The sequence below is a fragment of the Motacilla alba genome, chromosome 15 (assembly GCF_015832195.1).
Source record: "Motacilla alba alba isolate MOTALB_02 chromosome 15, Motacilla_alba_V1.0_pri, whole genome shotgun sequence".
Lineage (NCBI taxonomy): Eukaryota > Metazoa > Chordata > Aves > Passeriformes > Motacillidae > Motacilla > Motacilla alba.
Window position 1 is genome coordinate 3,536,968 of NC_052030.1, and position 12,270 is coordinate 3,549,237.

Sequence of the window (12,270 nt, forward strand, 5' to 3'; positions counted from 1 at the left end):
CCAGCCCGCGCCCGGGCCCCCGCGGCCGGGCTGTCCCGGGGCTGTCCCGGGGCCGCCGCCGCCCGCCCGCGGCCGGGGCAGGCGGTGGCTATCCCGGCCGGGAAGGGCGCCCTGCGCTCCTGTGCCCGGAGCGGCGTGGAGCGCACTCGGGTTTCAGCAAACATCTCCTCCCCTGCTCCGCCGCAGCCTCTCCAGCCTGCTCTCGGGCGAGATCTGAACTTTGCGCGGGTGCGGAGTGGGGAGCCCTGGGGGGATAAGCGGAGCCCAGCCGGGCTCAGAGCTCATCCTTGTCCTCCCTCTGCTTCTCCCAGGTGTGCTGCATTGTACGGTTTCCCGAAACCGTGTAATGGAGAAATGTCAGGCAGCTGGTCCCAAGGGAAAGATCTGGAGAATTTGAGTTCCTTTGGTACCAAGCCGGAAAGGGTGTGGATCTGCCAAAATCCCTTGTGCTCTGGGAGGCATTAGGACGACTGAGTTCCGCTTATGAAACTGATTAAATCAGACACTGGGGAGGGGCTGTGATCCGTTACTTCCATCCTACCTTTAATAGAAACCAGACGTTCTGTTGACATATAGTCCAAGAAAATTGCAGGTTTATTTCTGGACCTGGAAGCTCACATTACGGTGCTGGCTTAAAGCTGGTGGTCACACCTTCAGAAAACAAACTTTGAATTGGGCTAATGATAAAACTTACATGGGGGCACGGAGTCCATCTGCTGTGCGGCTTTCTGGTGAAAGGTGTGCCCATGGAGGATTCATCCTTGGGGAGTGAAACCCTCTGCTTTAGTGAAGTAGCTGTTGGTGGAAACAGAAGTAACTTCTACTGCAGCTTCTTCTCATGGTTATTGTTCCTTTAAGTGGAGACAGCTCTATTTACCTTTTCTCATATCCTTCACTCTGGTTATTCTTGGAGATTTGGTGTGTGTTCCTAGCATCTTCAGGAATGCATTGCTAGTCAGAACAGGATTCGCCCAGTCTGTGTATTGACTTGATGAGTAGCCCTTCAAGGTGAGCATACAGGTCTGTGTTAGTTCTTCAGTAAACCACGGGAGCCTCACTGTGACTGCTCGAGAGCTGCATTCCTGAACAGTGGTAGTGTGACTTCCCACTTGTTGGAATAGGCTGCTGCAGTCCCTTAACATTTTTTCTTTCCTCTCTAGGAGAATTAGAGATGAACTGCAAAGAAATTGTGAAAAAGATCTGAAATTGTGCCTGGCTTGTTTTTCTGAGTTGTGAAGTGTATTGGGACAACCAAAAGTTAGAACTTTTAGTCTGAGCGACTTGATTTCATCAAGTCTTAATTACACTGCGTCTGTCTCAATTTTTGTACAGCCTTTCAGACTGGACAAGATCTAATTAACAGTAGGCAGCTGGAACAAAAAAAGTGTGACCCTTTCTCTCTCTAAGCTTTTCTGTGGTGTACAGAATTCAGCACGGAAAAGCACACCAGCTGTTTTCCCTCTGTGAATCATTGTTAGCCCAAAATGGCTCACTTACTGCTCTAAAGCCATTCACCTTGGGATGCACACATAATGGAACTGTGCTGATACAACTCCCCTGAAATAAGTCAGACTTTCAAACTCCAGTGAGAGTTGTTTGTTTTTCTTTCCTCATTATCTAAGGGTGGATTATCTGAGTTGTGGATTAACTGTGCTGTGGATACAGACGTCTGCACTGGCTCTGTCCAGAGTCAAGCTGGTTAGGCAGGACTTGTTGGTTCAGGCACAGTGCCACAGTGGGCAAAGCTGCTCTGCTTCCAGGGACAGTTTTGGCCCAAAAGGAGTTTGATATTGAGCTGGGATTTGCAGGTTCAGAGTTAATGTCAAGTAAAATCAGCTCAGATACTTCCACACCTCCCTTCTGAATCTGTGTGGCGCAGAAATGAGCAGTGAGTGAAGGGCCTTGCTGGGCACGGGTGAGCCCCTCACAGAGACCATTGGTCTGTCTGTTCTTAACTCTCTGCCTTTATCAAAAATCTCCTCCCTCTTCCTAGAGTTGGAGGATTTGATCAATGTGTACACGTCCTCTGTAAAATGGAGGTCCGGAAGTATCTCAGTTTGGTTCTTGGACTGGAGAGTGTAATGAAACATATGAGAATGGATTTGTCTTGCTTTGAGGATTCATTTGGAGTTGAAAAAAAATCTTTGTTCCCTTTTTACCCCCTCCCCCAGTGTTGAAGAAGCTCACACAGGAAACTTTCTGCAGGCTTGAGCTGTGCACCCTGTTGTTCTGGGGAGCCTCCGTGGCCCAGGACACAGTGCTGGGGCTCGATGTGAACTGGAGCAGCCCGTGGTGGGAAGGGGGAGGAGAGCAGCTGGCCAGGCTTGTCCAGATTGTCTCCCTGCAGTCTCTCTGAGGAAGTGCATTTTGCTTGGAGTTTGACAGGAAGTTTGCTGTATGAATTTGCAGTCCTGTAAATTGGCACAGAGAGTACAGCTTTGTCCTAAAGAGAGAGAATCCACATTTGGGGCTCGTGCCCCTTTCAGGGGATTGCCAAAGCACAGCCTGTGCTTCCAGCACACATTCTTACTTCAGACTGAGACAATGAACGAGATGTTGAGTTACTGGTTCTGTGGTGCTGCCTTGTCTGAGTAGTTTGAGGGAACAGATCCGTTGGGATCTGCTTGTTGCAGAGGAAGAAACCTAATTTCTGGAACCTATAATGTATTTATGGTGAGAGCAGTAGGAGAAGAGAAACTTTACATTTGCTTTAGTCAGAACACTGTTTTGATTTTGACACCAAAAGTTTTATAGCCTTTTTTTCTGGAAGGGTTATTTGCAAATACTACTGGGAAACCTTTTGGTAACTCCAGACAGAAATGATGTGGCTTTTAGAAGCTTTCATTTGATGAAATTCTTACTTCTCTACTGCTATGAAAAAAAAAATGTTTTCAAAGGCTTCAGATATTTTTAAACTGGTTTTTGCAATCAAAAACAAAACAGCATTCACTGGAGCTTGTAAAAGGTGTTTTACAAAGAAGTTATATCTGTTTAATGGGGACGTATTTATGGCAGTGTTTTGGCTGTCTATGTCAATTAGATTGTGAGCTGCTTTTTTTAGGTGTGCTTTCTCACTTCTGGAAGGATTTTTCATTTGCATAAAGATTTTCTAGCAATTTGACTTCAAAATTCTGGGTGCATAGTTCAAGGGCACAAGAGATTTTGCTTTATCAGTTGTTTTCCTCTGTTTTAGGAACTCTAATCCACCCTCTCTTCAGTGCTTAATCCTCTCAAGATTGACTTTAAAGGGAGCAATCTTGCCATTGATTTTTCATGGAGTGTGGAGGGAGGTGCATGTGTTTCCATCTGTCATCTGTCCTAACGTTTGGAAGACTGCTGTGCTCTGCAGGGTGGTGCTGTCTGTCCCTCTCCAGAGGGGGATGCTTGCCTGTTTCTGACTCAGTTCCTTTACTCTGGAGGTCATATGCTGTGGGTTTTGGGCTCACTTGACTAAAAGTTTGCTGTGAAATTGCTTACGGTCAGCTACGCCCCGGAAATGGTATTGGAGGGAAGCACTGGTAAAGTAATTTGGTGCCTTGGCTTTCCACTGGCTCAGATTTCTGAGTCCTTCCTGCTGCTGGGCGAGAAGGCTGTAAACAGAACTAATGCTCTGCACAATGGAGTTCTGACTTGTTTCAGCTCCTTAGCTGTTTTGACCCCTCGTAAAACAGGGACTTCATTGTCCTGAGCAACTCAGACAGGGAGTCCTCAGCCTCAAGCAGTGTGTGATGCAGAGAGAGGCTTCTTTTCTAGTTGCTCTATTTCCACGGAAAGGCTGGACTCTGTGCTGTCTTTAGCTCCTTTGTCCCTCTCTGGGAGAGGTCAACTTATCCTAAGTGTTCAGCTGCCCTCCTGGTTAAAACTGATCCTCCGACACCATCTCTGCCACTAGAGAAACAAATGGGAAACTTCTCATACATCTTCATCTCTCTGCCTCTCTGCCTCTCTGCCTCTCTGCCTCTCTGCCTCTCTGCCTCTCTGCCTCTCTGCCTCTCTGCCTCTCTGCCTCTCTGCCTCTCTGCCTCTCTGCCTCTCTGCCTCTCTGCCTCTCTGCCTCTCTGCCTCTCTGCCTCTCTGCCTCTCTGCCTCTCTGCCTCTCTCCCTCTCTGCCTCTCTGCCTCTCTGCCTCTCTGCCTCTCTGCCTCTCTCCCTCTCTCCCTCTCTCCCTCTCTCCCTCTTCTTCCTTTCCTAGGGATCACAATACTTCAGTTTTCTGGACCCCTTTTTCCTCAACTCTTGCCCTTTGAAGGCTATCTATTATATGAAACAAGTTGTGAAACTGTAGAAATGACAGCTAAAACTTTAAAGTCTGGCAGCAGAATAAAGACTAATAATGCACTTCTATTTAGATCAGAGTTGGTTTTTTGATCTGCTGCTCAGACAGACAGATAAATCCCTTATATTAAAACTCTGTAACTGGGGGGGAAGCCTGTCCGTGGCCACAAAACAAATCTGTTTGAATTGAACTAATGTGTTAGTTGTGATACCCAGAATCTGATGCAGCTTTGGAGACAGCCAGAGCAAATTCTGAATGCAGCTGTGTGTGCTAGTGGAAAATCGGTGTGAGTGAATAGGATCTCTGGTCCCGGTTTCCTGCTCTGCTCTCGTCCTGTGCTTCTCTCTCTGTGTGCTGATTCTGTGTGTCCCTCTTTGTCTGATGCGGAAGCTGTTAATGAAGATGCTGTTCTATTCCAGCTGCCTGAAAGTGAGACATTGTCTGTGGGAAGCTTTCTCACGCTGTGATAAGATGATTAAGTTTAGGGAATGAGTTCCTTGCTCACTTCGGGTCTGTCCTAACTAACTGAGGTTTAGTAACAAACCCTGGGAGTACAGGTTATCGTGATATTAGGATATTGCATTTTAAAATGTTAAGTAGGGAACTGTCTCATCTGTGGCAGGATTACTACATCCAGTAGTGCAGAGTAGAAGCAAGAAGTGGCACCATTACCTTCCACTTTGGTTGCAGTTGAATGGGTTAGAGGATAAGTTGTGATCTCAAAATTGGTTTTACTTGATTTAAGCTGGCTGCTGAGTGTTCCCTGTGGCTGTCTCCCTTACTTGTGTCCACAGTAACTGTTGGACAGTTAACTGCATTAGCAAGTTGGTTCTTCTCAAAGTCATTTTTTACATGGTCAGTGGACTGGGAAGTGAGGCTACCTCCTTCAGCTGTGGGTTATGTTTAATATAGCATAAGGTAACAATTTCTCCACAGCCTCAAAAATGTACCCTAACTTAAGGCACGTTGTTTCTCTGTGAAACAGGGGTAATTACTCCTTACCTGCAGAGTGTGGTTATGTTGGTTGAGATCTTTGTGTTTCTGAAATAGCTTCCAGCTGAAAAGCTTCTTTCAAGCTTTTCTGGTCACCATTGCTGGAAAAGTTTACAGTGGCAAGTTTGAATTAGATTTACAAGTTTTTATTCCTTTCTCAGCCCTGTTGAATATACCCTCTGTGCCTTTCTGATTGCTCATCCTTTCTTCACCCCCCGTTATGACAGGCTGTGAGTAGGGAGAAAAGATTTTCTTTCCCTTCCAAGTTCCCCGCAGTAGCTCTACCCTGGTCTTTCCCTTCACCACAGAGCGTCGTGAAGTCATTCAAGGAATGTTGTGTGCTAAAGATATACCATAAAAATAGGAGGTGGGTGATGACTTCCTCATATCAGTTTTAGCTGTTTTTCCCATTCATGCTCATTCTCTTTGCTGATGGCCCCAGAGCAGCAGCAATCAGCTAGATGCTAAAATCCGTGCTTTCTCTTCTGTGCATTTGTGTTTTTAAATCCCGGTGAAACAAACAAGTTGAAATGGCAGCTGGAGTGCTGTGGAACAAGTTTGGTGTTGGTGTTTCAGTTACAGGAACTAAGTCCCTGAAGTTTTGTGTTTGTGCTGTTTAGGAGTCTGGTAAAATTTTTCTGCTCACACAAATGCAGCTTTTTCTTTTAGCAGACAGTAACTATTCTGAATTTACACGGGAAATTTATCTAAGCAGTTTGAGACAACTGTAAACTGAGGAGCCAGGAGAACTTACGGCAGGCCACAGGGGGAGGCAGCCTGCATTGTTAGTGCTTGGCTCCTTTTTCCCTGCGCTGGACTGTCTCTGCACTGTGAACAAGTTCAGTTCAAGTTATTTAAATGATGATGAGATAGTCTGAAGTTGTCCAGTGCAGCTTGTCGTGCCACTTCTCACAGTGTTCTTTTTACCATGTGCACGTCTGCGTAGATGGCTCTGCTGGGTGAGGTACTGAGGGCTGGCTGGCAGCATGCAGTGGAGTGTACCTTGATTTCTTGTGGTTTTTTACTGTTTATTGCACGTGTTTAAACCTCTAACATTTTGCAAATCATTTGAAGAACATAAAAAAAGAAAGTAAATGGTACTCCAGGGAATAAACCTTCTGAATGACACTCTGCATGGGGAATTGTGCTTTAAATGGCTCAGCTCTAAATCAGACTGTATGGGGACTCCAGGAATAAACCAGTCCCGTGTTTTTGTCACAGAACTGAGCTGGCAGACTGAATCAATCCTGTGTCTGTCTAGATGCCTCACAGGATCTTGCTTTATTTCCATTGCTGAAAAGGAAGGTGAACAGAGAATTTCACTTTGTGCTATAGGGAAGTTTGTGGTGGTTCAGGGGCTTTGGTTAGGCTGAGTTTTAATAATATCAGGAGATGGTAAAAGAAGCCAGAGGTAGAAAAGGTCATGGGCAAGAGGGCTGTAAATAATTTGCTGTGGATTAGGGGCTTAGTATTCCCTTGTTTTATCCTCTTTCACGGTCCTAAACCAGTTCAGGGCTTCTCTGTGAAAAGGTTTCTTTTGGGTTGAAGCCACTAATTTCAGCTGGGTCAGATAAAAAAGCCTAGGGCTAACTGCATGTCACTTGAGGTTACTGGTGCCCCATGAACTGGAATAAGATGATAGCTTGGCTGGTCTCTGTTGCTCATCTTGTTTTACCATTAGTTGCATCCATTGCTCCCTGTTTCTCAGCACCAGCAGCTGCCTTGGGACTAGGTTTGGGTTGGTTGGTTGTGGTTTATTGTTGTTGTTGTTGTTTTGTTTTTGTTTTTTTTTAACCTGCTAGCAAATGACCCCTTTTGGGCAGAGGTGATCCCCAAGAGTAAGGTGCCTAGAGCAGTACGTCTGGTTTGAAGCTCCTGTTCGTATGGTTTTATATGGGAGACTTTTTTGGGGCTGTGTAGGCCTGGTCAGGCAGTGTGACACACAGCTGGAAGTATTCTGCCGGGGTGTGAGCAGCTCCAGCAGTTAGACAGGATCCCTGCAGAGAGCTGGAGCCCTGGGGGAGGGAACGAAATGCCATTTCATCCACGTCATGAAATCTCTTATCAGTGGCCAGCTCAGTGTTGTGAGTGGGTGAGCTGGACTGGCCCGAAGAAGCTGCCTTTTATTTCTCCTGTGAAAGATGAGGAGCTCAGCGCTGTCAGTCAGGCTGAGAGCTGTGGACTGGCTGTGTGGAGTTTGAGATGAATTTGTCAGTCAGGTTCTTATAACCCTAAGCTTGTAGTTTTCAATCTATCCTGTTTGTGCTTAATCTGAGATTTGCTGCTTGGCTGTCCTGAGCGGTTTGCTTGGGCAATGCCTCACAGCTGCTCTGGCATGCTGCTCCTGTGCTTCTTAACTGCTGAAATCCAGTGCCTCCAGCACCTTCTGTCTTGGGGTCATGCTTAAAAGCCTTGGTGTGAGTTTGAGAGAAAATCTGCTAGGTTGTCATTCATTTTTCTGGTAGGGTTGGCTGAGGGCTTCATTTGTTGGATGCTACTTTCCCATAAAATGCGAGGGAGAAATCATTTGAAACAGATCACCACGCTATGGCTGTGGTGAAGTGAAACTCCGAGAGCTTCTGGGCTGTCTGCATCTGCTGGAGCCCCCTGGCTGTGTTGCTTGGGTCTGGAAAAGGCTGTGTGTGGGACGGGAGAGCCGTGGGCTGGGTGGCGTTTGGAGCAGTGTCTGCTCCTGTCCCTGCAGGCTTGGGAGGCTGTTTGCTGGGGAGGAGGGCTTGAAGGAAGGGGCTGGGGTTGGTGCAGGGAGGAAGCTTTATGTAATTCTTGGCTGGCTTTTGAATAATTGTTTTAATGAAATGGAATGCAGTGCATTCAGTACTTGCTTGGCAGAAACAGCTTTTTTTGGCTTTTTTTTTTTTTTTGTTGTTTTTGGTTTTTTGTTTTGTTTTGTTTTGTATCTTGGAGGGGGGAAAGGAGTTGGGAGTTGCTCTATTTTCCAGCTGGTTTAAACACTCTAGGCTTGGATTTGTCACGAAGATAGAAGTGGAATATTGTTCTTGATTGGGGAATATTGTTCTTGGGGCAGTTGCCCTGCTGTGCGTGTGTGGGATGTTGTCTTTGTACATTGCATATGGAAGTGGCAGAGCCTGGTTCCTGGGTTTCTCTCAGGGCTGTGGATGCCAGTGTGGTTTGAGGTAGAGCAGGTTAAAGGACCCAACAGAAACTGGATGAAAGTGATGTAAGCACACATCCATGTATAAAACATTCATGCATCCAGGTACTTGATAAGAAAATTAACCTCTTTTCCTCTGTGCCCTAGTTCAGGGCATAGCAGGGAAGAACATGATGAGCTGAGACAAAGAAGTCAACTTAATTTTCAGTGAAGCAAATATGTAGGCACTGGAATCTTGACTTCTCTCGATTGTGCAAAACAGTCTCTCCAGTTATCTCAGAGGATTGGTGACTTTTATCATAGGATTGGTGGAGGGACAATCAGAGATCATGCTGAAAACCCTTTTTTAGAAAGCAATTTGAAGGATTTATTTCATGTACCTCTGAAAGGGAAGTTTATTTTCATGCTGCTTCTATTTCAGTATTGCTGCCATTTCCATTTTTGGTCAGTGCTGGAGATCAGTCTCTCTTACTCATCTCTACCTCTCAAAAAATCTACTTTCTTTTGAGTCTTTGTAATTTTTTTTCTCAGTTGTTCTTTTCTGCAGTCAAGAGTTCTCTTGTGAGTAACAGCCTTTGGTTGATAGAATAAAATTTTTCTTTATCAAATAACAACAACAACTTGTGTTCAGGGCACTGAGATGAAGAAGCTGTCATGTGTTTAATTGCTTTATTAATACTGCTCTTGGTAAGATATCCTCACTATTTCTCTTGCTGCTGCTGAAACAAGCAAGACACTTGTGACTGGTACTTGTGTCATGATACCAGATGACAGGTACAATGATGGGTCATCTACCTTCTCATGTAGGAGATAAGAAAACCTTAAACATTCTCCAGCTCTTCTCCATCCACTGGCTCCAATATACTCCAGTTCCAAAAATGTTAGTTTTCTATCTAGATTTAACCATTTTCTTTCTTGCAGTGGGCCAATGTCATGACATTGTGAAACTCTTGAGCCACATTCTTCTGCCAGTGCTAAAAAACCAAAAAAACCCCACCCCAAAGTCAGACCTCTGCAGCTACAGAGCCATCAGTCTCCATCAAATTGCCACCCACATCTCCCAAAGTGGACTGGGGGACCAGTTCCCAAGTTAATTTCTGAAACACTGTCCTCCTTTCATTCCCAGAAGCCGTTTTTAAAGTGAAAATAAGCTGCTTTAACTAGATTTTTAACCATGTGCTTCTTGGCCCCTTTTTGTCTTTCAAAGCTGTTGCTTGCCTGCTATCTGTAATAATTTGGGTTATTTTTAAGTTACAGTGCAGTGCTCACAGACTGAAAGCTTCATTTTAAAACTTTCTACCTATTATAGTTATAAGTAGTACCAAGATCCACACCACTGAAAAATGTGAAATATTTGTTGTCATTTCCCTGTGCCCTGTTCTGTGAGTTTACATTAAGCTTTTGGCAGCGCTTTGTGTAAAGTCAGTTTTGATGATGACTTACACTTTTTGGCTTACAGAGATTTTGGTGTTGCTTCCAAGTCTGCTCCCACCCTGTTGCAGAGAACCTTTGCAGAAATGAGAACTTCTTAAAAGAAACATCCACCATTTTGAGAGTACTTCTTTAATAATTAGATTTTTAACAAGCCACTTAAACCACATTTGACTCAAGTTCCCATTTTAAAAAAAGAGAAACAACCCACTTCAGAGTGGTTGGCAGGTCAAGCCAGCAAGTCTTTATTTATATCTCAATATACTAACTTTTTAACTTTTTATCTGGGTGAGATTTGCTGGGACTCTGTATCTCCTTATTGACACAGGCTTTTAAATCCTGAGATACCTTGGTTTTTTAAGGGTAGATTTGCATTTGTTGAATATTCTTTGTATTTATGCTTTTGGGAGCTATGCTTGTTACTTGCTGAATGGGAAGTTGCTGAAGCTAATGAAAAGTATATGTTTCAAGGTCTAAAATACGTCAAGTCTGCATTCTGATATCCCATTTAAGAGCCTTCAGGATAGGAATGCCTCAATAAGACTACTAAATATGGGTATGATTACAGAGCCTCTTTAGTGTCCCCACTCTTTATTACTGGAGTCCTCCTTTTGCTGGCAGCCAGGGCACTCTACATCTACATTGGCAGAATTGGTTCTTCTAATGCTTTTAATGAATTCAGAATTCTTTTAATGAATTCAGAATTTACACTAGTATTTCAGTCCTTTATTTCATCATCTTTATGTGCGTCTCAAATTTTGTAACTGGCACTTTGCCTAAATGCCTCTATATTCAGATCTGTTCATGCTGCTTGGATAGGATTTCCACAGCTTAAAAGATGCTGGTTTTTGCCCCTCAAGTTTCGTGTCCATTATTGCATAACCATGCAAATCCTACTCTTCCCTTTATTGGTAATAGGGTCCACATGCTTTCCTGTTTCTGTTACTTTTAAAAAGGCAGATAATTAACTTGGAATGTGCAAGCTCTGACAGTGTTTTGTCTGCAACTGTGTCCAAACCCATTTTTACATAAGCAGATGGAGAGGATCACAGGGATCCTTAGCAATGTTGTTACTGGCTGTGTGGTTACCTGTGTGCTGCTGGGCTGTCTGAGGTGGTGGTCCTGCTGCTGCTGAAGTGGGAGATGGCTTTACTTTTACTTATCCTTTCTCCTTCTGTGTTGTCTGACTGTTGGGACATAGCCCTTCCTACTGACCGCTGTGCTTATCTCTTCCCTGACCCAAAAGAAGACAGGCAGCTTTTTTCCACTGGCTGTATATTCTCTTGGACTGGTTCACAGAGGGGTCTTGTGAGAGCCAGAGCCTGCACAAGTAAGTGGCAGCAGCACATGTCTGGAAGAGGGAGTAAAACCTCTCCATTTTTGGCAGTGGTGAGCAGTTAATTCGCCTTTCTGCATCTTATGAAACTATATCCTTCACTCCAGGGTGCTCTCTGTCCCGTGGAACTCCTGTGCTCCTGTAAACCCTGATGTAACATGTTTTCCTTCCCTAGATGAGTTAGAATCAGCACTTAGCAAATTATGATCTCCAAGCTGACAAGTGCTTTACAGTTGTTGTGAGGAGTCCCCTTGAGAGGTCAAATCCACACCCTTCTCATTTCTACCTGAGCGCTCTGGAGCACAAACACACCAGGATTGCTGCTGCCCAGAGATTTGGAGACCACCGCTGTGTGTTCACAATGTTGTGATTTGCCACTGTTGATTTCACACTAAGCTACTGCTTAGAAGCTGCTTGGAAGAGTGATCCAGTCCTGGATCAGCATGTGTTGTAACCTCAGTGCTTTTTATGCTAGCTTTCAGTTGTACAAATTTCAACCAAATACCAACGCAGGGCTTAAAAAATGCCCTTGTCTACCCTCTTTTCAGTGGGCATGCATGGGCATGCAAGGGGTTGCTTGTTGTAGCTGGGTGCTGCACACCTCTGCATTCAAGCCTTGAGCATTTGTTACCAGAGCTGTGGTTTAAAATCCAGTGTCTTGTTTCCTGCTGGTTCTATTCCCATCCTTGGACTCTTTTGTCTAGTGGAGATCCCCTTTGTACCAGATTTGTCAGATGTTTGTAGAATGGCAGTGCTGTGTTTTGACCTGGTGCTTGTGGAGTAGCTGCGCGCTGGTGCAGCAGGAAGGGTCTGGTTCCTCAGATAGCTGCCTTGGCTGAGCCCCTCTTCCTGTAGGAATACAAGGGAGTTGGTATTTTGTCCAGAGGCCTTGGCCCTGGAAATTTTCCCTGAGGGGTCAGTTCACTGGCTGCTTGTTTGGTGTTCGTAAATATTTTTAAATTTTTTTTTGTTTTGTTTTGTTTTGGCAGAGGAGAGCAGATCCTGTTGGACTTCTAGAAACTTTGAGGGAAGCCAGCAGCAAATGAAAATTCTTATGACATGCATGAGAAGGGTTAACTTAATATTGTGCATGTGTAAGGA

General features: G+C 44.8%; 1 protein-coding gene across 3 annotated transcripts in view; it reads left to right on the plus strand.

The window, feature by feature from the left end:
- The window catches only part of PXN (paxillin), a 45,181-nt gene that overhangs the window by 270 nt on the left and 32,641 nt on the right, over positions 1-12,270 (plus strand). The window lies entirely within an intron of this gene.